At 42.6% G+C, this 22533-nt stretch overlaps 1 long non-coding RNA gene and 2 pseudogenes across 1 annotated transcript in view; 2 read left to right on the forward strand and 1 right to left on the reverse strand.

Moving 5' to 3' along the window:
* The window catches only part of LOC115546990 (uncharacterized), a 60274-nt gene that overhangs the window by 13232 nt on the left and 24509 nt on the right, over window positions 1-22533 (forward strand). The window lies entirely within an intron of this gene.
* On the forward strand, window positions 4411-6169 carry LOC115546981 (tripartite motif-containing protein 35-like; annotated as a pseudogene).
* Window positions 10100-11214, reverse strand: LOC115546987 (barrier-to-autointegration factor-like; annotated as a pseudogene).

The raw sequence follows: 22533 nt of genomic DNA on the forward strand, positions 1-22533 counted from the left end.
GGCTGGTTTACTTTGGCGGTAGCACGCATTCGGAAACGTCTTCCGTACTACACAATGCGTACTGAGCATTCGGACGCGCTATATTTTTTGGCGTACTACAAAATGCATACTATATAGTAGTCAAGTATGAGTATTCGGATTCAGCCGTTTTTGATAAATGGGTTTCCCAAATATAAAGAGCTAGCGCCTGTTAAAAGACACACAAGCTGTTTGAGACACAATCAAAAAAAGTCGAACGAAAATGTGTGTCATAAGCTTATTTATTTATGCCAATATTCTGTGATTAACTTTAAATCTTTACACTGTGATCATTGAAATTATGTCACAGTAATTATTTGTTTTAATTGGGCATTGCATAATCATCAGAAATAATTATAAATAATAGAGATAGCAATAAAAACTAATTAAACAAAGTGTAGCTTATATAGTCTAATGAAAATGATATAGCTACACTTAAGTTAAATAAGTCAATGGAACACACTGGAATAAATAAGTTAGACTTAAAATGTTCCATATTTGAGCAGCACTCAAAACAAAAGAGTTATTACATCAATTATTGATTCTTAAGTTCTGTTCATTCAGGTGAATGAGTAACCCCAACGATTTTTGAGATTTAAGTTACGTCTACTTAGTTCTTTTAGTAAGATGTACTGTTAGGTGACAGATATTTTTTCGCGCCCTCCCTGTATTGATATAGCCTACTATTGCGAACCTGCTAATATTTATTTATTTAGATTAATAATATTTGCGGAGATAACATCTGCAACAATTTAAAACAATTTCCAAGTTCAGTTTATTAACTCAATTTGTAACATTTAAACAAGACTGCTAAGTCTATGTGAATCTCAAAACAGAGAAACAAGAGCATATCATTCACTGGGGCTTGCATTTAATTAAAAATATTTTTAAACAGTAAACCTTGGTCACTTGTCAGCTTCATCAGCTTATACCCTTTCAATTTTTTTATATATTCATGCATCGATTGTTGGGAGCTATTGTTGACAGGGGGGGGGGGGTGTGTATGGGGCGACCGATTTTTTTTTTTTTTTTTTTGCCTCTAGGGGGCCCCCCCCCGTGGCCCGGGGCCCCCAAACAATTGCGGGGCCCCAGGCAGTTGCCTGGTATGCCTAATGGGATGCGGCGCCTCTGCCCCCCCCCCCCACACCTTTTATAAGCTGAGGGCGTTTTCATGAGTCTCATAGCATTAGAACATGCGGTACTTGTTGATTAGCTCAGTTGTTATGGCAATGAATACGCCCTCAGCTGATAAAATAATGCCAGCGTTTTATTTCAACTGAAAATTAGCACCCATGTCAACTTTTTCTGCTCCTTGCACCTTATCATGCTTATCAGGCTACGCAGCATTACAAGCCCCTTCCGACTAAAACATGAAGCAATTCAAGAGGAGGCATAAATAGAATCGCCTTGTGGTCAACTGTCATTTAATAGTCTTCTGACAGATTATGTCAAGGTTAGCAAGTCTTTTTGAGGACTTAGCAAGTCCTCAAATCTAATATTCTACCTTTTTTTTTACACAAGCAATGAGAGAATAGATGCTGTACACTAATGAACAGGCACAAATGGGCTAGTGAAATCGAGCGCAAGCTTCCTGCAGGAATCTCTAACCTCTGATAACCTCTCATAATCCGTCAGATGACAATTAAATGACAGTTGACCACAAGGCAATTCTATCAATGCCTCCTCTTGAATTGCTTCATGTTTTTGTCGGCAGGGGCTTGTAATGCTGCGTAGCCTGATAAGCATGATAAGGTGCAAGGAGCAGAAAAAGTTGACATGGGTGCTAATTTTCTGTTGAAAAAAAACGCTGGCATTATTTTATCAGCTGAGGGCGTATTCACTCATGAAAACGCCCTCAGCTTATAAACGAGCAGCAGACGGGACTGTGTCTTATTTATTTATTTATTTATTTAAATTAGTTACTTCTTTTATTTTAAATAAACATCATACCAAGGGTCAGAAGTTGTACAAGAATTTTGATAGTACAAAGTCATGACAGAGGGACTTGGTGTCTTTATTCATGCTTGAAAGATGCATGAATATATATATATTTTAAAGGGAATAAGCTGATGAAGCTGACAAGTGACCAATGTTTACTATTTAAAAATATTTTTAATTAAATGCAAACCCCAGTGAATCATATGCTCTTGTTTCTCTGTTTTGAGATTCACACAGACTTAGCAGTCTTGTTTAAATGTTACAAATTTAATAAACTGAACTTGGAAATTGTTTGAAGTTGTTGCAGATGTTATCTCCGCTAATTTTATTAATCTAAATAAATAAGTATTAGCAGGTTCTCAATAGTAGGCTATTTCAATACAGGGAGGGCGCAGAAATGTATTTAAATTTATGTGTGTGTACTTTTAACATGTTTGGTTGGGAAAATAAATATTTGTAAATTCAAATCAGAGCGTCTTCCGTGTCTGGAATGGATGTATTCTTGAGTCTATAAGCTAACAATAGCTACGTTTCCATCTAAAAGGTGATGTGAATCTTTAGAAAGTTCGCAAAAAAGTAATTCGAATGAGGTGCGTTTCCATCAAGTGGTTGGAGCGGAATAGGGTGATGACGTTACATGTTGATGTCGGCAGGGTTGCTATGGCCGTTCGTTATGCGGAAATCGGAAAGACTGTCAGTCCTGTTGTTCAAAGTTCGCTACGTCACAGCTGTTTTGAAAAGCGTGTTTCCATCTCCCATTTTGCGAATTTACTCTCTTTCGCATTTCTCAAAAACCACGTCAAGCGAGCGGATAAACCTTTTTGCGAATTAGAGGATTTTTATGCAAATTTTGGTGTTTCCATCATCGTTTACTGATTCGATACCTCAAAGTTCGCATAAAATCATGGGGATGGAAACGCACCTATTAACATAATAATAAGATTACCTTGTTTGAATTGTGAAATGGGTTTGGCTAAATAAAATGTTTGTTTGTCTATACTACTAGGTACTTATACTATGTTGACTGAGTTAAATAGAATTGCATTATTAAAAATAAACTAAAATATGATTTTATTTGACTAAAACTAGACTAAAATAGTGATGGATAAATCTGACTAAAATAAGACTAAAATGCTCAGACTTTTAGTCAACTGAAACTTGACTAGACTGAAAAGAGTAAGAACTTGACTAAAACTAATAAAAACTAAAATTAGAGCTAAAATGAAAGCTTGACACAAAGACTAGACTAAAAAACAACCGCCAAAAACAACTATAGTAGGGTATGTATTCTATTTTTTTCACATGGGGCTTCGTCCACGTCACTTGACTGTCATGGTTGCTATGGTGGTTGCTATGGACCGTCCCCTCTAATCCTTACATGGCTCTAAAAACCACGCGGCAAAGGAGCTGCCGTCAATTGTTTTTTGTCGTAAACTAGGGTCCGATGGATAAAAAATAGACAGATATTCCAAGGTATCCTTAAAAGGCACGTTAGATGTTTTAATTTTCTGCAGTTTAGACTTCGTCCATCACCTATTTTGAAAGCAAAACACCAAGCTCATTGATTTAATGAGGCAGGGTTATTTGAAACAATTAATTAAATATGTGTGTGAGGTCAGTCCTCCTGAGTTTGCTTCCTATTTATGTCTAGTGTACACCCCTACTGTCCACAAGCACCCCCCCCCTCCCCATATGGATTTAGAGAATTGTTGCCACGTCCCAGTGGTGGAGGTATCATAGATATGAAAGAGGGCATTAAATTATACTACAATGATCAATTAGGAGGCCGGAGCCCTAAAGGAAGTGATGCAATAGGTGACTGAGTCGAGAACAAGTAAGCTATACCTTGGGTCTTTTATGTATCAAAGGGGGTCTCAAAGGCCGCATACGCTTCAACCTGTGGCTCCAGCCCTACAGGAAATGACTCAGCAAGTGCTCCATCTCGTTGCACCTCACCCAGAGGCTCGCTTGCAAGATTCTGGCCTGAAGTTCTTCCCAGACCTACACCCTAGCCATCCAACATGCATATCTGAGAATCGGGCCTCTCTTTAATAATGACAAAAAGCACACCTTAAGCCACAAATGTACACCTCCGTCTAGAAACTAACCTCTGTCTTATGTACATTGACTGTACTGTTGGAGGTCAGGGGGCGGTCGATAGCAACCACCATAGCAACCATGACGGTCAAGTGACTGGATGCAGCCCCGGTGAAAAAAATAGAATACCACCCTACACACTCAGGAGATTAATGATATTTAAATTATTATGACCATGAAGTCTTTATTTGCATGGGTGTACATTCGTTCTGTGTAGCATGGAAAAATCTGAGAAACACTCCCATTCAGAATGCATTTTACATTTCGTTCTTTGGAGCACGGTTATTTTATTTATTTATTCATAATAAACACAAGGCTCACATAGCTGTCTATTCATTTTGGATCACTCTGACTACAATGGCGTACACATCCTCCCTAGTTGACGATCTGTCCTGCTCGGTTTGCTGTGACATCTTTTAAGACCCTGTTATCCTAACGTGTAGTCACAGTTTCTGCAAAGGCTGTCTACAGACATGGTGGACGCAAAACCAGGAACAGAACTGTCCACTTTGCAAGAGGAGATCTTCAAAGACCGAACCACCCAGGAACATCGCTCTGAAGAACCTGTTGGAGGCCTTTCAGCGGGAGAACGCGGATCTCTGCCCTCTGCACGGTGAGAAACTCAAGCTCTTCTGTCTCGATGACCTGGAGACGGCGTTGTCATCTGTCGAGATTCGGAAAAACACGCCAACCACAGAATCCTTCCTGTGGACGAAGCTGCCCGAGCCGCAGAGAAGAAATTCAGAAATTACTAAAACCCGAGAAGGAGTAGTTAAACGACTTTGTTGAGACCAAGAGAAAGTGTGAGGACATAGCAGCGCACATTGATGTCCAGACCGCGCACACCGAGAGACAGATTCAAAAGGAGTTTGAGAAGCTTCACCAGTTTCTCAAAGATGAAGAGAAGTCCAGGATCACTGCGCTGAGAGGCGAAAAGAAGTTGAAAGGTCAGAAGATGAAGAAGGAGATTGAGGAGCTGTCGAAGCAGATAGAAACCATTTCGCACACAGTCACTGAGACGGAGCAGCAGCTGGGGGCTGGAGACATTTCCTTCCTGAAGAAGTTCAAGGCTACAAGAGAGAAAGTAGCCCAGCCCCCACCCTCGCCAGCTCTACCCGAGGGAGCGCTGCTGGACGTGGCCAAACACCTGGGCAACCTGGCCTACGCAGCCTGGAAGAAGCTGGAGGAGAACGTCTCCTACTCTCCTGTGATCCTGGACCCCAACACCGCTGGCCCTGATCTCCACCTGTCTGAGGACCTGACCAGCGTGAGACGTGGAGCGAGACAGCAGCTCCCTGAGAACCCAGAGAGGCTGAAGTATGGCATGCTGGGATCTGAGTCACTGAGTCACTTACCTGTGAGGTAGAGGTGGAAGACAGCGCTCAGTGGGAGCTGGGTGTAAAAAAAATTCTTTGCCGCAGCAGCGTTGTTCATTATTGTAAGATAGGATTACATAACGGTAGATACAGATCAGAATCATCACATCAATATGGAGAACGGGTTGATCTCCCAGCGAAGCAGAAGTTACAGAGGATCAGAATGAAGTGGGGTCCGACCACTGAAATATCCTTCAGTGATCCTAAAACCAACCAGACAATCCACTCATGGAAGAAGACCATATCATTGGAGAAATCGAAGGTTTTACCATTCATCAATTCCACTGATTCAGTTCCTTTGAAGGTTTCCCCAGGGAAGGAGCTGTAACAGTGGGTTCTGGAGTTAGGAACCATGTGAGTTTACCTGTACTGCTCTTTATTTCTGTGTTGTAAACCATATTCTGTATTGTCCTTGTTGATCCGTAAGCAATGGAAAAAAGAACAAGGATTTGAATAATGCAAATAATAATGTTAAGACATGCATGTTTTCTTGTCAGGTGGTCAGAGATTAATGTTGTGGTTTCCTAATTATGTAAAATCATGTTATAGTTTTAATTTGTAAAATTATGGATTATTACTAAATAAATTTAACAGGATTACGTATTGCGTGAATGTGGGACATAACCAAGTATTAGTTTCTAAATCGATCAGGGTGATTGTTAGGGGTGCTTCACAGGTAATTGGAAGGCCTGATTGTCAGTTTGATTTTGAAATCAATAAAGTTTATTTTGGTATGTGAACAGGATTGAGAGATTATTTAAAAAAATGGGGTCAAATGGTGAGTTTGCAAATGTGATCACGTACATCCTACAGTTACATACAGCGGCCACTAAGGGGCAGCAAAACATTTGTGATGAGAGCGTGTTGGTTCGGAGTCATCTCCCCAGAGAGCTTAACTGACCTGGGACCTTTCTGACTTAGTTAAAGTAATAGGCTCAGTTAGGCATTGTCACCATAGCCTACTTTTAAACGGCATTAATACATATATGCTAAAAGGCTACCGACCATCTCTTTCCAAAGGTCATTTCACCATGGGTGCAGGTACTCTTAAGATAAGTTAAGATAATCCTTCATTAGTCCCACAGTGGGGAAATTGGCAGGGTTGCAGCAGCAAGGAGGATAGTGCAAATAACCGATAACAGTAGTGCAAAATAAAATAAGAAAATACAAATACAAAATATAACCGCAAGCGGTGATTAACTCTGAGCAAAATGAAAAGTCCAGAACACACAAATGGAAGATATATAAATATAACACATTGTCATATTTAAGTAAAGATGTTCCAGTTATAAACCTGAACTGCAGCCTCATTCACATGGTCAAAATGTCTATTGATAAGCACACAACATCCAGAAAACTCCAAGCACACATTTCTCAAGTGAATGAAGGGCTTTCTTAAATGAAAATACCTGAAAAATCTTTGAGATTCTGGGGAAATAAAATTTGTTGTCAAGAACACTAGCGGAATAAATATAAGTATGACAGAGTTCATTATGAAGGAAAAATGGTTAACGAAGAAGTTCCCCTTAATGCCATACTGTGTCTTGGCAGTCAGATTCTTGGAAACTAATGAGCCTGATGAATTTCAGGTGCTGTTCAAAGTTGTGTTCTTAAACGAGTGGCAATGACGCTCTATACAGGATTCAAACTATCAACCTAAGGATCACCTGTACACAGGATTATCCCTCTGAGCCACTGACATTCTTGTACTGCATCAAGCCTCATTCACATGGTGAATATGTCGATTGATTGGCACACAACATCAAGAAAACTCCTAGCACACAGTGACTTCTTTCAGACTGGATCAAAGCTTCGTGGGTGTGTTTCAAATGTGTCTGGAGCAGACAAATTACAGCAGTCAATCCGTTGTGTTCTTCTCTGCCTCACAGGGTCTGGCAAAAGTGTGTGTGAGCACGTAGTGATCCCGAAAGACTATTGGATATGTTTATTGAACCTCCTGACCAATCATTCATAACGGTACACAATTATTTCACTAAGTGGGCGTGGCCTATCAGCGTTTACGCTGGACAATGGAAAGCGTTCCTGTCCCGGGTCACACTTGTTAGTCTGTGACCTGGTGAAGAAAACCTTGTCTGCCCCTCATTGAATATCAAGACTAAAAAGCCTTCATCTTGTGTACCTCGGCCATAGCAGTGTGTTATTTGCTTTAGCCACGTGAATATGCGAGTAGCGGGTCGTAGCTGTTCGTATAACAGTTGATGTCATGAAGCCGGACGTTTGATGTCTACATTTTATAGGAGCTTACTTCGCTGCTGCCCAGTATTTATGTGCAATCTTAATAGAGTACACCGTTTTATTCCGTAACCTGAAATCTTTTTCTTATATTTTAATTTGTTTAATTGAAAAGTTGTGAAGGGTGATGCATTGTGGGGTGGGTGATGGAAGTGGCCCCAGATGCAGTTCATCGTCTTGAACTTTTTAAGTTGTCGGGGAAAGGTTTAGTACTTTTCTGAACGGTTCCATCTACTCCTGTGATCAAGAGAAAGCAGAATCTGGTCCTGGTGATGGGAACGAGTGCTCATCAACACACACCACACACACACACACACACACACACACACACACAAACACACACACACCACACACACACAACACACACACACACACACACACACACACACACACCAATATTGGAAATGATACCTGCAAAATAACATTGCTTTTAAAACCTCCTTGTTGCGTGTAGTTTGTTGTGTTGTAAATTATAAGATTTATTTTCCAGACAAACTATATATTCAATAAGTGCTACCAAGTTGTGCATCTAGTAAAGGACATGTTTGAATTTGATTGTGTGCTTCAGAAGGTTCTTTGTAGGACGTAAGATGCCGACATATGGTGTAGGGGAAGGGGGAACTGAGGAATCTTTTGAGACGATTGCTGTTTTTCTGGAGAGTAATAGTTGGACTTCTATTTATGTACAGGTATATGAGCTTTCGAATTCATATTTTGAATGCCATTAGGTATTGCCCTATTAATTCTGAATAAATAAATCGTGTAGAATACACACGACTGATTTTTGTTTTTGTGCAGTTGGTCTCTCTTGGGGTCCCTAGATACGGAAAAGGATAGGGCCACATGTGATTATTTTTTCGGAGTTCTGAATTGTTACTCTCAGAAAAACGATTTCTAACTTAAATCAGATTTCTGTTATTAAAAAAAGTTTTATAACAACACTACATCCTACAGTGACATACAGCGGCCACTAAGGGGCAGCAACCCATTTGTGACGAGAGCGGTGTGGGCTTTTATTATCGTCTTTGTGTGTGTGGCTGCGTAAACTGCATAGGGGCTATTATAGCCTCGACAACAACAAGGACAGGATATTGTTTCTAGGAAAGAAAAATGTGTTTAGTTTTTGATAGCGTTTCTGGTCTGTTTGACTATGAGGTCGGTTGAGGTCAAACGGTGGAGACCATGCCCTCCAGTGGATCTGCTCTGGCGCCAGTGGGACCTAGGAGTTAGGAACCATGTGAGTACTGCTCTTTATTTCTGTGTTGTGAACCATATTCTGTATTGTCCTTGTTGATCCGTAAGCAATGGAAAAACACCCCCACCCTCCTCTTTGACCCGCCTTTCTCCCCCTCATTTGCATTAAAGCTAAAGACACCGAACGGTGCACTTGGGAAAGCTCAAAGTGCGACTGGCTCGTACTGGCTGTAATTCTGCACAACGGCTGAATTTCGGGAGACGTCTTCAAATACTGTATTAGAGGCCCACTAATATCTATATTAAGCATCCATAAAGAAGCATGCCGGTGGGACCTTTACCTGGTTATCTAGGGGCCCTTTAATGTCTTGTTTCAACAGGGAGAGGTGAACGCAAACCAAACTGTTATAAAGACTTCCAATGGTTTTTATTCCCGCTCTCTTAATGTGTTGCCTATATGTGGTGTTGTTTATTTTTTCCCCTTTTGTTTGATTGTTTTGGACTGTCTGTATGTATTCCTTTCTTATTTGTAAAGCGTATTTGAGTAGGTACTTAGAAAAGTGCTATAAAAAAACGGATACATTTTTTTTTTATTATTCATGAGCCACATTTACAACATAGGCCTATGCATATTAAGACAGACGTTCAATACCATCTTTAGTGTCGCAGCTCAGAAGGTGTTTTAAAGACAGCTTTTGCTACTAGGTTAAGTGTGAATAAAATGTCTCATTACCAAAAGGTGTTTCCTGGCAGGTGTTTCTGTAATGAAAAGGCATTGCCTTTTCATTACAGAAACAATTCAAAAGGAGGTTACATTTTGAATTTGTTTAAATTAGGACAATAAATAAAAAGGCAGCAACAATTCAGTGTGAAATGCAGTATGACATCTCTACCAGTAAGTTATAATGGTTCAGAATTGTTTTAATTTTCTATTTGATCGTCCAAATGGATTACGGCATCTTCATTAAGCTGTTCATCATCAATACATTCCAATGGGAATTTATGAGATCCTTAATAACCAGAATAAGACAAACTATTTATTATGGCGTGTGGTTTTGTCTACAGCCATTTAAAAACCTGATTAACGATGGAAGTCGGAAGAAAAGTCGATCAAAATTCTTGTTTTAATTGTTTCTTTATTATTATTATTGTTTCTGCTTGGTTGCCTTAACAACCATAACATTTTATGACATTGACATATTTAGCCATGTTCACCCCTTTACTATTAAACACTGCACACCCCATAATATCATATTGTGTAATCATAGTGCACCATTTTTAGTTTGCTTATGGCATTGATTATGGCATTGATTCATGAGTTAAAGTAGACATTTGTTTCAGATCATTTAGATCCAAAAAGTATAGAGCTGTTTTCTTAAAACGAGTCAAACTGAGCAAAGTCTCAAACAACCATCTGTTTTATGTTGATGTCGTTGTTGCGTCCCTGAACAGCAGCGAGCTTACGTTTCAGGCCAAAAAAAAGAAACAAAAAGAGTAGAGAAGGACGTGTGATAAAAGAGGAGAGCGGCCTACATGTTGTTATCATACCACCCATTGATGGCCTTGTGGCAGTCGTATTGCTGTTTTCTATTCGCCCCGCATGCGTCGTGCAGCCAGCGATTGAAGCGCTCCTCGTCCTTCCCAGCACCATGTACTGACCCACCACCTGGAAGACCTGAGACAGACAGACAGACAGACAGACAGACAGACAGACAGACAGACAGACAGACAGACAGACAGACAATAAACAGACAGACAGACAGACAGACAGACAGACAGACAGACAGACCGACAGACAGACAGACAGACAGACAGACAGACAGACAGACAGGACGGACGGACAGACGGACGGACGGACAGAGAGACAGACAGACAGACAGACAGACAGACAGACAGACAGACAGACAGACAGACAGACAGACAGACAGACAGACAGACAGACAGACAGACAGAGACACAGAGAGAGGATACAACAAACATGTTGTTATCAGACCATTCTATCTGCAGTGACTGAGCTGATAGGTGACCGTGTCCACAGCAGCAGGGCTAACATATATTCTCCCCTCATTGTTAATTCTAAGGCATAAATACATGTCCCTCATAGTATTGACAACATGCCTCTAACGGCCCCCTTGACTGAACACACACCGCCTCAGAGCGGTGTGTGTAGCTCCTGCACCTTATCATAGCCCTCCGCCTCCAGCCTCCTGCCGAGTGTGTTTCCGATGCCGGGCAGAGCGTCTACCCTCTTCCTGCCCAATGGCTCAGACATGAGGTCAGCGTGTTTCATTTTGGTCGCCATGTTCACTAGGAGGTCGTGGTGGAGGGGTCACCCGATCTGAATCAAAATATTACAGATTAATACATAATATTCATTATTAAAACCAACTTGACTTCATCTGTTAATATGCCTTCACCTATGGCGACACATTAGTGCCATAAAGCACTAATGTGATAAAACATGCATTAGGGCGCATTATATTATTTCACAAAGCATAGATATTACTGCGAGCGTGCAAATTATCTCTGCGCGCGCGCACTCAGAGCACTGAGAAGCTGCGAGCGGAGCCCAATCAATGTTTTCCCTGCTGTACCCCAGTCAAAAAGACCTAAGTCACAGGGCACATCAGACTAAAGAATCCCAAATTCTCCTAAGAGCACGCAAAGCGATGATGAAGGGAATAAAGCGTGTCTGTAACTTCTGACTCAACCCGTATTACAGATAATAGGATAATATTCATTATTAAAACCAACTGACTTCATCTGGTAATATGCCTTCACCAGGTAGAGATTCAACCATAGACTTCAAATCAAACCACTAGTAGATTCACAAACCTGCCAGGTCAGGAATCAAAGCGTTGGCATTTTAAGGTTGGGCCTTTCTGGTATGAACTTTTAAATATGAATCACATCAAATAGTTTAGCTTAATAAAAAAAAAAGTCTGCTCACCCACAGATAAACCTAGAACCGAGATCCACCAGATCAACCAGATCAACCACGTTTAACAAGCCTGTCACTACACAACAATCGGACACACAAGCCCTAATTATATATAGTAGATGTATAAGCTTCTTTTGTCAAAAAAAGACATCTTTTGATTTTATACAGTTTTTAATGTTGATAGATCATTTAAATCTATTATGCAGCCTCACTTTTTGACTTATCCATTTCAAAACACATAGGGTGAACTCGGCTAAACAGCCCTACACATAACACAAAGCTTGTTTTCTCCAGAAAAAAACCCTTTGATTTCATAAGATTTGAAATGCTATAAATTCGATTATGCAGATTGGCCTTTTGACCTACCTATATCAAAACACATCTGGTGAACTGAACTTACTGCCCCACACATAACACAAAGCTTATTTTCTCAAAAACCCCACCCTGAAGTGGCAAACCCTTTGTTCGCCCTATTTGTTCCTAAGGCAGAGATAGTCCGACACACATTTCTTCGGAAGCACGCACAGAGAGTTCTTAACTTTGTGTTGATTCATTTATTAAGCAATAACTCCGGTTGGCTATCCAGGAAATAACGAAACATAAAGACTCCAAACAATGTAACTGTTTTTGTGGCCAAAACAGGGTTCTTAGTATTGTACAAAAAAAGGACTTTCAATGAAAAATAATATGTCAAATAATGCGTCCAATATTGTGTCCAATAATGCGAAATAATGAGTACAGAAAACTGTTGGCCCCTGCCAGCCAAAACCTGAGCAACAGTAATAAGCCTGCCCTATATGAGGGCCTCCAGTAGGCTCCAGGTAGAGCGTGACACCCCTATATCCCCAGATGACACAAAGGACTAATCACCACATCATCACAAAATGCATAAATATACATATGAATGAAAATTAGATTAATATTTCATACACTTTATAATACATAACTCATACTTTTAGCCTTAGACTCAAAATATATTTACTTAGAGATATTCAACACAAAAGACCTCTAAATGACTCCAACACACCCCATTTTTTACTCAGAAAAAGGCTATAAAACTATTATGTGGCTTGACATTTTGACCTACCCATATCAAAACACATGCAGGTCTAAAGTCTATCACGTCACCGACGTCATCATATTGTCTTTGGCTATACTCGTGCATTTTTTGCAGCCTAATTAAGTGCCTCTTACTTATAATAACTCCTTGCCTACTGACAGCAAGTGACTTAGAATGTCATTGTAATTCATTCTGAGGTTAAAATAGAACGATAACTCTTCTATCTTGTCCATAGCCGACATGCGTCTAACACTCCTTTTATAATTGTTAATTCGTGCCCACAACATAAGTATCTCGTTCCCATGAATTATTAAACTGTTGCCACAAAATAATGATCTTTTTCCATGAATTATTAAACTGTGGCCACAAAGTATTATCTCGTTCCCGCAATTTATTATATTGTGGCCACAGATTATTAAATCATGCAAACAGATCACAAAATCGGGAAAACTGATTATTAAATCGGGAAAACTGATCACTGAATCGGGGAAACTGATTATTATTTTTTTCACAGATGTCACCAGAGGGGCTCCCTATGGTTTAACTGGATAGAGAGGTTTTACCGTACCTTTGATGAGAATTAAAGGTGTGTTAACCCAGTAGCGCCGCTGCTGCTGTTTAGCCGGACCCAGAGTGATAGAGATAACGATAGTTATGTTATTATAACTCTAGTTCTAAGATTGTAGGCGTAGCCGTCTGGCTTCGCCCTATGCTCTTGTCCCGTGCGCGTGCTTGCGCGCACTGAAAATGTGAGCTATGCACCAATCAACGTTGGCACCGCCAACATTCCCCACGGCAGCGTGTATATAGGCCTAAAGTGGCGCAGAGCAGCGTTCGTCCTCCATGCTATTCTTTCAGCAATTGGAGAGAACAGCAGGTGGGTAAGACGGCTACACCTACAATCATAGAACTAGAGTTATAATAACATAACTATTGTTCTATTTCATGTAGGCTACGCCAGAACCCGTCGCCAGACCACTGAGTCTTAAGGGGGGCATATGAAATGCATAGGGGGGCACAATTATTATTAGCCTACAGTACGTAGGCCTATATTTCCTCTATTCGCGCAGCACATAATCATCACGTTAAACATAACCAACAGCAATATGACCCGGTAGCCTATAGCCTACAATATCACATCATTCCTCATCATTTAAAGCAATAGGCCTACATTAGGCCTACATAGAAGCATGCAATGAGTATATGTCCATAAAACACTGGACTATACAACGAATTAGGTGTTAAAGCAGTTAACAGAGATATGCATTGCCATTAGACACACACACACACACACACACACACACACACACAAACACACACACACACACACACACACACACACACACACACACACACACACACACACACACACACACACACACACACGGTTACTTTGCGTGGAGTCAGCGCTGTCCTCCCTCCCTCCCTGTCCTCAGCGGGAGGCGGCGTTACTCCGAGCTGAACCTCCTCATCAACATATCCTTCCACTCAGACGTAAAACTTATGGGTCAGGTCCTTTTCAAAACCAAGCTGAATCAGCTGGGCCTTGCGTCTGTGCAGCATACCGCGCCGATGCTCTGAGAAGACGTTTTTCAACGTGGAAAATTAGTTTCCCACATTGCTGTAGAAGCTCCTAAAGTTAGGGCAAGGTGTAGGCTGTGAGAACAGTCGGCATAGCCTGAGTCCACAGTTGAATGTGCTAAGGATGTTTGCTCTTGTCCATTTTCCGTCTTCGGGGGAATCGGGGTGTCATTAATTTTCTTGCAGGAACTCACGAGCCACAGTATTCAGATTCAGACACATCAGTTCCAGCTAATAGCAGGAGAGGGGTTACCTTTGATGGGTCCAGGAAATTTTCGTACTGATTGTTAGACTGCTGGTGGGCTTTTCAACCACTTCCGAATATCCAACATCCATAGAAATTAAAGTAAGCAGGGGCGATTCTAGGTCCTGTCCAATATTTTTTTATTCCACAGCCTTTATTTTATTAGTATGCTGTTGTATGTTTAAGCCAAAAAGCTGGCAGTGTCAGCTAAATAATGCAGTTCTGAATCACTAAAGTGATGAAAGGAAAAAAGGACTATTTGGATGAAGGAATAATCAATGGATGTGAACTGTCATAACAAATTTTAGGTATATTAAATTTCCTTTGTGTAAGTTTCACTAAAAAATGACCATATTTCCCCCCTTTATTTTTATTTTTTACAGTCACTGAAACACATTGGTACAACATGTACGAGATTAATAATATGAGAAACATACCACTATTTCGGGAGCAATAAACTACACTGGAAAAAGCCTTCTGTTGAACCAATTAAAAAAATCTAGGGTAATGGTTCACATCTATATTACATAACTTGAGCCAATGACAAATATATAGCTTGCCTCAAACAATATTTCCTATATTCAGAAAAACGAAATAATACAATTTAGCACCAAGTATAATTCTATTCTTTGAATGAAGTTAATACATTTAAATCGTATGTTAAATCCTAAACAAAAAAATATTGATTCACTCCAACAATTGTTTCTCATTTAAGAAATATCTATCAGAAATAATTTGTTTTATCCAATCAAAAAGATTAAAATGTAATCAAACAATTGTTTCTCATTTAAACATGAACATTTTTAAACATAACATATTTTTGTATACAATATATATTAACAATCTAAATGGCAGAGTTAGGCCTACTCCAGACCTCCCTCCAGACACAGACAGGCTGTGCTAGCTCACAGAACCAGTGAGTCATCGTCACTCTGGTCAAGGCTCTCTACTGCAGGTTCAGCTGTAGGTGCTACCTTGAATGAATAAGCAGCCGATGTTCCAAAAAGCTTCAAATCATGATCAGGCAGCTGGTGCTCAAAGCAAGCATCACCTTACAGCTTTAATCCATATCGGATGTATAGGATGGAGTTTAAGGTCTGCAAGGACATCCGGTTCCTGAGTTTGCTTTTACCACGAGGACTGAGCTGCCTGTAAGTGCGTTGAGACGGGGGAGGGGCCGCGCAGGTACCCGGTGCTCGTTGTGAAGAGGTAATAGCGATAGTGCTTTCACCTCAAAAAGTCGCCAAAAGTCACCAATAGCAGCTGAAAAAGGAGCTAGATTTGTCGCTTGTCGCTGTTTTGAAAAAAAGTCGCCAAAGGGGTCTGAAAAGTAGCTAAATATAGCGTCAAAAATCGCTAAGTTGGCAACACTGCGGTTGGTCCAGTAGTCGTAAGCGTCTTTGTATTTAATGCGCATGCGCAGGCTTGTAGGTAACCTTGAAATTGTACATTTGTCTAAACAAATATTTCTAAATTGAGCTCCTAATCAAATATAACTGTTTTAGGAGAAAAACAAAAAATGTTTATTTGGATTGAATGACAAAATTATTAATCAGTTGAATACACAACCTTACCACACAATCCATTTGTACATTTGTCAAAATGGATATTTCTTAATTGAGCTCTTAATTAAAAATATCTATATTTCACAGTATTTTGAAATAAAAAAAAAGTTATTTTAAAAATAAAACAAAAAATGTTTATTTGAATTGAATTACAAAATAATAATCAGATGAAGTACGGCTTAAAAACCTTTTTCCAGTGTACGTTGTCTCACTTTCAGGGACCCATACATTTTTACAAAACCGCTGGCATTATTTTATCAGCTGTGGGCGTTTTCATTGCCATAACAACGTGAGCTAATCAACAAGTACAATATGTTCTAGACCAGTGGCTCTCGGAAGCGGTTGAAAAGCCCACCAACAGTCTAATAATCAGTACGAAAAATTCACCCTACACTGTAAAACCTGACAAGTTAGTTCAACTTAAACTATTTGAGGAAACCGATTGCTTTGAACTATTTAAGTTTACTAACTCAAATAAATTAAGTAGCCTACCAGCAATTATTTGATGTAAGCAAAGATAACTATTATATCTAGAGTTATTGTGACATGTGTATTATGAGTTAGCATTACTAATTCCATTTACTGAAGGGAAATGTAAAGAATTAGCATTTTACACTTAAATGCAGCAATTCATTCAACGTATATAACATGTGTTCCTTAAATGTATGTGAATTAAGTAATACTAACTTAAATGCCTCTTGTATTGCTAAATCTTTTTACTTAAGTATAATCAACTTTGTCTTCCAACTGAAAATAACTTATTACATTCTAGTTGTGACAACTTAAAATTAATTTTGTCTGCTCAATTCATTTGAGGAAACCGATTGCCTTAAAGGCCCACTATGCAACTTTTTTTAGCCAAAATTACATTAAGTATGCAGGTTGAGAGTTATGCTGATGGTTCTGCATCCATTTTCTGGGTCGATTGGTGGGTGTGTCATTACCCATGTCGCCTCTCCAGTGAAAAAAGCGCATATGCAACTTGCTCTGTTCGGACCGACACAATCCGGATGTGACGCAAACGGAAGTATCCTCGAAAATGTAGTCAGATTGTAGTTTCGAAAAATGCTTTACGGCACAGACACACACCCAAACATGGCACCGGCTAGATATAAACAGCCAGTTGCGAGGCAATTGTTGCATTCATCATGGATCAATCGACTAATGGTACGGCCACACCAACCGCGTTACTCGCGTTGGATAACGCTAACGCGCCTAACCTGACGCTTGATCATTGTGTGTCACAAAAAATGGTTCAACGCGCCCAACGCGCATGTGGCTGCGCTAGAGTCCGAGGTAGGAAACCCAAACGCCGCCGTGTTTGGGTGCATGATAGAGGTTAGATCGGGTTAGATTAAATAATCTCGGATATAAATAACGATCTCATCTCATCGTCATCTGTTTATCCGGGGTCGGGTCGCGGGGGGAGCAGCTCAAGCAGGGGGCTCCAGACTTCCCTTTCCCGGGCCACATTGACCAGCTCTGACGGGGGGATCCCGAGGCATTCCTAGGCCAGTGTTGAGATATAATCTATCCACCTAGTCCAGGGTCTTCCCCGAGGTCTCCACCTAGTCCAGGGTCTTCCCCGAGGTCTCCTCCCCACTGGACGTGCCTGAAACACCTCCCAATGGAGGAAGAGTGAACGCTCCGTTCACTTGCATGGACAGAGTCTCGTAACAACGGTGCGGTAAAGCGAACGCAATACCGCCCCCGCTGCTCCGATTCTCCGGCCAATCTCACGCTCCATAGTACCCTCACTCGCGAACAAGACCCCGAGGTACTTGAACTCCTTCACTTGGGCTAAAGACTCATAAATAACGATAATCGGGTTAAATAACTTCACATGGTGTGTCTGGTGTGTTTTCCAGCATTCGTAGTGTTGATCAGCAGAGAAATAGTCCGCCAAGACGTTGAGGTTGCTTAGCAACCAGAGACGCTAAGCAGAGACGCTGTCCATGCAAGTGAACGGAGCGTTCACTCTTCGTCATAACTATCGAACCAAACATCCTTCACATTTACCGAGCGAACATTATGAAAGTAAAATGCACATTTCTCGCTAAAAATGTTTCCATAAACGCATTTAATGGCGTAACTATGTTACTATTTCCACCCAGAATAAAGAAAGATGTCGGCCGTATCCTTCTGTGCAAGGGTCACTACTCTCTGTCAGTGACGTCGGGTCAAGCTCCACGCTGATTGGCTATCGTCGCTAAGCGTCACGCGTTGAAAGTTCTGAACTCCGGGCGTTGGTGCTTTACGGCACAGACCCCAAAACACGGAACCGGCTCGATATAAACACAAACAACTAAGGGATTGTTATATTCATCATAGATCAGCCGACTAAAAAGAGACAGAGAAACCCAATGTCGGAGGAACAGAAGAAGAGAAAAGGGAGACTGACCGACAGAGAGGCCAGACACGAGTAAACTTTGGGCAAGCTTTTCAGGAATAGCGTGAACTGAAAGAAAAAGAAGACTGCAAATCAGACGCCGAGTCGGCCGTGTTGCTTTTGAAATTGAAAGTACCCTTGGGTGAACTTTGTCTTCGTGGTATTCTTGATGTTGATAGTCTCTGTACAAATGTGTTTGCTCAACCATTTTGTTGTGAGCCCTGTAAAAATTGTTTTCTCGACCGTTTTGTTGTGAGCCCTGTATGTTTCTAGCTTGCTTGGTTGCAACCATATAAACACCTTTGTTTCCATGGGTGTTTTGCTGTTCGTTCCGTCTCGTCCCCCAGATACAGACTGAATCCCCGAATCCAGGTTCTTTTTTATTTAGATTATTATGTTGGCCAACCTCTTACACTGATTGTTCTGTTCAACCTAAGATATAACAATTATAATCTAGGATATAAATTCTCCCCGTCAACTATAAAAAAGGATGGATTTATGTTTATTGCAATACAAATACACCATTTTAAAAATGTATAACCTTGCCTACACTTTATGAACATCTACTTCGGACATGGCTCCACGCATTCGCCGGCTTCTTTGAAAACAAATGCACATGGCTCGCGTAGAAGTGCATGGGGAAGGGTCGTCAACGAGTTGTTACGACAGTGTTGTGAAATATCTACTACGAAGCTGTAGGGGGCGCTGTGTAGAGAAATGTGCGTGCCAAAATCAAGAAAACAGCCAAGGAATGCCCGAAGTTGCATAGTGGGCCTTTAAACCAATCAAGTTAAATGAACACAATGAATTCACCAATCTCTGATCCAACTTAAATTATTTATTAAGCTGAATGCTGAACATTCATAACATTTCCATGTTCATTTCAAGTAGTCATTGAAACAGCTTTACTAATTATTATTATTTTTAAACATGCCATTTCTTTATGGCAATATAACACGAGAAACACACTAAACTAAACGCATAGTCCCTTGAAAGGAAGAATGTTAGGCAAAACAGCTTTATACTCAAGGCCGTCCCGTCCATCGAAACATGTTAACACGGCTCAACAACGGTACAGCCAGCGGGACTCGAGTATGAGGGGCCGTTTAGGACATAACTAATTGAGACACTCTCACACACATACCTATGAAACACTCTTACACTCACTACTGAAACGCTCACACACTCACTAGTGAAACACTCACACATACATACATACTCTTCTGAAACACTTACACATACATATGAGAAACACACACGCATACATACATACCTCTGTGGCATATACACATACATATGAAATGCTTACATTCATACAAGTGAAACATTTATACGTATCTATCTGAAACACTCTGTTAAGGAAGCTGGGGGTGCAGGCAGGCAGGTAGGACCCAAACGCAGACGGTATTGAGGGTAAACGGCACTTTATTCAGGCCTAAAGGCTAAGGCACAGGTATCGGGGAACTCGGGAGACAACTCGGAACTCGGGAGACAACAGGAAACTCGAAAGGGAACAAGGAACACGGAACACGCAGGACTACAACCAACACTAACCACAGCAAACCACACACAAACCACAATGACAGCACACCGAACAAAGGAAAGACGAGGGCTTAAATAACAAACACAACGAGGAACAGCTGAGACACATTAGGGGAGGGAACAGTAATCAACACAGGAGGGAAAAACACAGGGAGACACCCACACCCTGACAGTACCCCCCCCTTAAGGGTCGACTCCCAGGCGACCCACGACAAACAAAAAACAAAGAAAGTCAAACCCAAAACGGGTGGGTGGAGGGGCGCCAGGAGGGGGGGGAAAAAAATGGACTGCGGCAGAGCCGAGGTACGTCAGGCGGGCGTCCAGAAAACTACCCCAGGGCATGGCAGGGAGCCTCAGGCGGACGGCCTGGGGGGCAAGCAGAGGCAGAGTGAAGGCGGAACCCTTCAGGAGGCCGGCGGCAAGGACGATGAGGGCTCAGTCCCTCAGGGGACCTGCAGTGGCACAGAACCCCCTCAGAAGGCCGGCAGCGGTGAAGGCGGAACCCTTCAGGAGGCCGGCGAAGGCGAGGTAGAGGGCGGGTCCCCTTAAGAGGAAGGCCAGGTAGAGGGCGGGTCCCCTCAGGAGGCAGGCCAGGTAGAGGGCGGGTCCCCTCAGGAGGCAGGCCAGGTAGAGGGCGGGTCCCCTCAGGAGGACAGGGTAGAGGGCGGGTCCCCTCAGGAGGCAGGCCAGGTAGAGGGCGGGTCCCCTCAGGAGGCAGGCCAGGTAGAGGGCGGGTCCCCTCAGGAGGCAGGCCAGGTAGAGGGCGGGTCCCCTCAGGAGGACAGGGGTAGAGGGCGGGTCCCCTCAGGAGGACAGGGTAGAGGGCGGGTCCCCTCTTGTAGAAGGCCAGGCAGAGGGCGGGTCCCCTCAGGAGGCAGGCCAGGTCGAGGGCGGGTCCCCTCAGGAGGCAGGCCAGGTAGAGGGCGGGTCCCCTCTGGTGGACAGGGTAGAGGGCGGGTCCCCTCTTGTAGAAGGCCAGGCAGAGGGCGGGTCCCCTCTGGTAGAAGGCCAGGCAGAGGGCGGGTCCCCTCTGGTAGAAGGCCAGGTAGGAACGGAGGGCGTGCCTCCCCTGGACGGTCTGGAGGGCGGACCCCCTCCGGCAGGAGCAGAGGCCGGTCCCCCTCTGGAAGGAGCAGGGGGCGGGCCCCCTCAGGCAGGAGCGGAGGCCGGTCCCCCTCAGGCAGGAGCGGAGGCCGGTCCCCCTCAGGCAGGAGCGGAGGCCGGTCCCCCTCAGGCAGGAGCGGAGGCCGGTCCCCCTCTGGAAGGAGCAGGGGGCGGGCCCCCTCAGGCAGGAGCGGAGGGCGGACCACCTCAAGCAGGCGAAGAGGCCGGTCCCCCTCTGGAAGGCGAGGAGCGGGCTCAGGAACCGGACAGGGCTCGGGGACCGGAGTCAGTGCGGGAGCTGGAGTGCCAGGAGGAACCGGGTGGTACCCCAAACTCTCCCAGCGATCTATTGCCTTCATAATAAATAAATCCTCCCACTCACGGCTAACTTGATCGTCCGCTGGGTCCATTGTCTTATTTATTTTGGCTATCAAATCCTCCAACTTACGGTCAAATTGCGCGTCCGCTGGGTCCCATCGTGACGGTGCTGTCATTCTGTTAAGGAAGCTGGGGGTGCAGGCAGGCAGGTAGGACCCAAACGCAGACGGTATTGAGGGTAAACGGCACTTTATTCAGGCCTAAAGGCTAAGGCACAGGTATCGGGGAACTCGGGAGACAACTCGGAACTCGGGAGACAACAGGAAACTCGAAAGGGAACAAGGAACACGGAACACGCAGGACTACAACCAACACTAACCACAGCAAACCACACACAAACCACAATGACAGCACACCGAACAAAGGAAAGACGAGGGCTTAAATAACAAACACAACGAGGAACAGCTGAGACACATTAGGGGAGGGAACAGTAATCAACACAGGAGGGAAAAACACAGGGAGACACCCACACCCTGACACACTCATGCAAGCACATATTTGTATAAATGTTTCAAATGTATGAATACGTTTTTCAGTTATATGTATGTATGCTCTTACATGAGGATGTGCAAGCGTTTCACATGTAGTATTCATACCAGTAATTTCAGTAGTGACGGTGAGAGCGTTTCAATAGTGAATGTATGAGTGTTTCATAGGTATGTGTGCATGAAATTCCAAGGTCAAGGTCGGCATTTAAACCGGAAGGCGGGAACAAAGAGTGCATTTTTGAACAGCCAGAGCGCGCCAATCTGAGTCACGCTCTTCACCGTTGGCTTAGATTGGCTGAAATGTCACGCTCTTCACCGTTGGCTTAGAAACCGGCACTCTTTGTTCCCGCCTTCCGGTTTAAATG

The sequence above is a fragment of the Gadus morhua genome, chromosome 7 (genome assembly GCF_902167405.1).
Source record: "Gadus morhua chromosome 7, gadMor3.0, whole genome shotgun sequence".
In the NCBI taxonomy this organism is placed as follows: Eukaryota; Metazoa; Chordata; class Actinopteri; order Gadiformes; family Gadidae; genus Gadus; species Gadus morhua.